Genomic DNA, 5,440 nt, shown 5'->3' on the forward strand with positions numbered 1-5,440 from the left:
GAAGAACAAAGATAGAGCCAAGGCTGTCCCAAAACATGCACATTTCTAGTTGAAAGCATAGCCAAAAGATGCTAGCATGGTGGACTAAAATAGCATGCAACTTTGACTAGCGAACATGGTTTACATGGCAAGTGTGTGAAGCATATGGAATCTCACCAAAATAGCAAAAATCAGTGAACAAAACATGTGAAAATAAGCCCAAATAACCATTGAAATGAAGCCAACACATGCAAAAATGATGAGCTCCGTTAGAGGGCTATGCAAGGGATTCTTAAGCACATGCAAGATGGACACTTACCATAGCCAAATCAACTCTGAACATCAAATATGATAGTCCCAAAACTCACCAAATTAGTCCTGAAAAGGGCCTTCAAAGCATGCAAGATAGGGCCTCTTTGGAAGGCTAAAAATGACCACCAAACAAGTCAAGGTGAGAGGGGGTCACCCCCCTCTGATTTGGAGGCTCAAAATAGTGTGCTAGCCACTAAAAATCCACTGGATTTCAGTGGCTAGAAGGCCAAACCAAGCATGCAACAAGAGTTTAGGTGTAAGGCTCAAAATAAGGGACAATCAAGCATACAAGGAAGCATATGACCTCAAACAAGAAAATGCCCTTAATAAAACATGAATATGATATCAAAAGGAGGCTCTTTTCAGTTTATAACAAATCTCAAAAGTGAACACAAATAGGGCTAATCTATTATGCAAAAAAAGCCCTAAAAAAGAGATTAGAGACAAGGGACAGAAGCTGGCCCCAAATAGCAAAGAACCCTTCAACAAAGTTGAAGAGGGGCTCCAAAAAAAGCACTTTACAGTTTATATCAAGTCTCGAAAATAAACAAAAGTGAGGCTAAAACAACATGCAAGAAAAAGGCCTAAAAGAGGGATAAAGAGACAAGTGGTAGCAGCTGGCCTCAAACAGAGGAGAGCCCTTCGACAAAGTTGAAGAAGGGCTCAAAAAAATACATGTTACAGCTTTTGACCAAGTCCAAAACAGCTCACAAATAAGACTAAAATACCATGCAAAAATAGGCCTAAAAGAGGGATTAAGCACAAAGGGGGAGGAGGAGACCTCAAACAGCAAGAGGTCCTTGATCAAACATGAAAAGGGGCTGAAAATATGACTATTTACAGTTCAGGTAGGAGCCCAAAAATGTAAGCAACAAAGGCTAAGATTGCATGCAAAATAGAGCACAAAGAGAGAGAAATGAGGCTCACCCTTGTAGTTCAAACTTCCAGCAGCTTTTGGTTCGAGAAATGGTGTTCCTAACCTCTGAAAAACGGCCTCAAGTTGCTGGAATGGAGTATGGAGGTTGTAGGCTATAAGTGGTAGTGCAAAGAGGGCAAGAACCTTAGGGTTTGAAGGGTTTGGAAGAGAGAGATAGGGAGAGAGAGCTGAGAATTTTTTTTAGAGAGAGAGAGAGAGCTTTTTTCATTTTTATCTCCCCCTTCTCTTCTTCTTGTAAGAGAGTTTGATTGATATAGATATATCAATCTGCAGCCCCCCTCAGAACTCCCACGTCCAGGCATGGACTGGGGTATGGCCTGGAATGACAGTTGCCAGCTGTCTATAGAGATATCTGTTGAAAACCACATTTGGCCGGCCGACCATCAAAGTGGTCGACCGGAAGTCAAATTGGCCGACCGGCCATCACATTTGGCCGATTGAAAATCAAGGTGGCCGGTGGGCAGGAGACTTGGTCGACAGGCTACCCCCTTCCCTCAAGAACACATCCACAAGCTCTTGGTGTAACCAAGCACAAAACAGAGAAGTTAAAAGATTCTAAGGCAAGGCGCGCAGCCAAGACTTCTCGAAACTCAAAACAAACACAAGCATGGATAATCATCGCGTGTTCAAACGATGACGTCCAATTCTTGAGGACGGTCAAAAATGGGGTGTCTACAGTTGCCCCTCTTTGACAGAACTCGAAAGTCATAATAATGACGGGAGTGAATGTCAAAGCCCAGAGACGACCCATTTTTGAGAAGGTCGAAGACTTAGACAAACATGCAAGGCAAGAAAAGATATGCGCCCGAAGGCAGGGGCAAAATGCAACTGACAATGCAAGGAGCCGAACATAACTTATGATCATGCAAAGAAAGCTGTAACGAAGCATAACATGCGACAGTTTTAAGCTAGCATACACCAAACTACACTACAATGCAGAAAGGATGTAAGAGAATTATGCAATTCTCGATACGTCTCATTCGGAGAATACAATACCTGTGCGGTTCGTCTGGTTGCACCAGCCTCAAATGAACCGTACATACAATATCATGCCTGAAAGAGAAAGAAAACTTAACAGGTACAGATATCGTTAGCAATATGCATAACATGCAATCGAAAGTGCGTGACAACGCAAGTTGAGTGGGACGCATAACAATGCTGTGAAGGCACAAACACATGTAAGTAAAGAACACGTAACAACGTGCACAATGTGTATGAAGAGATTTGAACACATGTAAGCAAAGCATGCGGTCTACGCAAGCAATGTGTATGGAAACTTGAAATTGAACACATGTAAGTAAAGCATGCGGTCTACGCAAGCAATTTGTAGAGAAAGGAACTTGAAATTGAACACATGTAAGTAAAGCATGTGGTCTACGCAAGCAATGTGTATAGAAAGGAACTTGAGATTAAACACATGTAAGTAAATCGTGCGGTCTACGTAAGCAATGTGTATAGAAAGGAACCTGAGATTGAACACATGCAAGTAAAGCATGCAGTCTACGCAAGCAATGTGTATAAAAAGGAACTTGAACACATGTAAGTAAAGCATAACGCGACAACGCATGCAATGTGTATAAAAGGAACTTGAACATATGTAAGTAAAGCATAACGCAACAACACATGCAATGTGTATAAAAGGAACTTGAACACATGTAAGTAAAGCATAACGCGACAACGCATGCAATGTGTATAAAAGGAACTTGAACACATGTAAGTAAAGCATAACGCGACAACGCATGCAATGTGTATAAAAGGAACTTGAAATTGAACACATGTAAGTAAAGCATGCGGTCTACGCAAGCAATGTGTATAGAGAGGAACTTGAGATTGAACACATGTAAGGCATGCGGTCTACGCAAGCAATGTGTGTAGAAAGGAATTTGAGATTGAACATATGTAAGTAAAGCATGCGGTCTACGCAAGCAATGTGTATAGAAAGGAACTTGAGATTGAACACATGTAAGTAAAGCATGCGGTCTACGCAAGCAATGTGTATAAAAAGGAACTTGAACACATGTAAGTAAAGCATGACGCAACAACGCATGCAATGTGTATAAATGGAACTTGAACGCATGTAAGTAAAGCATAACGCGACAACGCATGCAATGTGTGTATAAAAGGAACTTGAACACATGTAAGTAAAGCATAACGCAACAACGCATGCAATGTGTATAAAAGGAACTTGAACACATGTAAGTAAAGCATAACGCGACAACGCATGCAATGTGTATAAAAGGAACTTGAAATTGAACACATGTAAGTAAAGCATGCGGTCTACGCAAGCAATGTGTATAGAGAGGAACTTGAGATTGAACACATGTAAGTAAGGCATGCGGTCTACGCAAGCAATGTGTGTAGAAAGGAACTTGAGATTGAACACATGTAAGTAAAGCATGCGGTCTACGCAAGCAATGTGTATAGAAAGGAACTTGAGATTGAACACATGTAAGTAAAGCATGCGGTCTATGCAAGCAATGTGTATAAAAAGGAACTTGAACACATGTAAGTAAAGCATGATGCGACAACGCATGCAATGTGTATAAATGGAACTTGAACACATGTAAGTAAAGCATAACGCGACAACGCATGCAATGTGTGTATAAAAGGAACTTGAACACATGTAAGTAAAGCATAACGCGACAACGCATGCAATGTGTATAAAAGGAACTTGAACACATGTAAGTAAAGCATAACGCGACAATGCATGCAATGTGTATAAAAGGAACTTGAAATTGAACACATGTAAGTAAAGCATAACGCGACAACGCATGCAATGTGTATAAAAGGAACTTGAAATTGAACACATGTAAGTAAAGCATGCGGTCTACGCAAGCAATGTGTATGGAAACTTGAAATTGAACACATGTAAGTAAAGCATGCGGTCTACGCAAGCAATGTGTGTAGAAAGGAACTTGAGATTGAACACATGTAAGTAAAGCATGCAGTCTACGCAAGCAATGTGTATAGAAAGGAACTTGAGATTGAACACATGTAAGTAAAGTATGCGGTCTATGCAAGCAATGTGTATAAAAAGGAACTTGAACACATGTAAGTAAAGCATAACGCGACAACGCATGCAATGTGTATAAAAGGAACTTGAACACATGTAAGTAAAGCATAACATGACAACGCATGCAATGTGTATAAAAGGAACTTGAACACATGTAAGTAAAGCATAACGCGACAATGCATGCAATGTGTATAGAAAGGAACTTGAAATTGAACACATGTAAGTAAAGCATGCGGTCTACGCAAGCAATGTGTATAGAAAGGAACTTGAGATTGAACACATGTAAGTAAAGCATAACGCGACAACGCATGCAATGTGTATAGAAAGGAACTTGAGATTGAACACATGTAAGTAAAGCATGCGGTCTACGCAAGCAATGTGTAAAAAGGAACTTGAACTATGGTAAGGACCAGTTATTGATGATGTTAAAATGCCAAGCACTGTAACATGGTATAATTGAAGCGATTTGTGGAATTCACAAGATACGAAAAGGATACGGGAAGGGACGTTCCTTGCGCGTACCGAGCATCGCTCATAGAAGACACGGCTTGAGGTCAACTCGAAGGCCTACTAATGTTCCGAAAGTGTACTTCCTTGCACTGTCTCGAGTAATGAAGGCGCCAAACCACGTAGTTGACCCGAACAAGGGCACGGGAGGTGCATTGACCACATGGGGAGGTTACCAGTATCAATTCCAATACTTTGCTGCCCCGCTCTTCTTTTTGCTTTACTTTCCTTTTTACTAGTAGTTTAAACACATTGCACTGCCTTAGGCAGGTTTTACCTTTTCAAAACTGTGTATTTTGCAATACACATGAGGAAAATGAAACAACCATTTTGTTCAAAATGATGTTACATTTGTGCTTCCTATGCATCGCATCGCATGGTATCACATAACAATGTGAATGAAATTGAACTTGGTTTGAAAATTGAGCATTCGCATTGTAATAATCAGATAGTGAACTGACTTACAACTCGATAAGCAAAGCAAGGAAACTCAATAAGCTAGCCAAGTGCGAGTACAACTCGATAAGCAACAAAGACTTGAAGAGGGTGAAATACAACTCGATAAGCAAATTTACAATAACTCAATAAGCAAAATGGGCGTGACGCCGCAAAATCCATCATCGGAGCGCCTTAGAAGTGGTGGCATTCTCCAAATTCTCAGCATGTTTCAACATATAAACAGCTCAGGGAGC

The sequence above is a fragment of the Camellia sinensis genome, chromosome 10 (genome assembly GCF_055761805.1).
Source record: "Camellia sinensis isolate YWXY chromosome 10, ASM5576180v1, whole genome shotgun sequence".
NCBI lineage: Eukaryota > Viridiplantae > Streptophyta > Magnoliopsida > Ericales > Theaceae > Camellia > Camellia sinensis.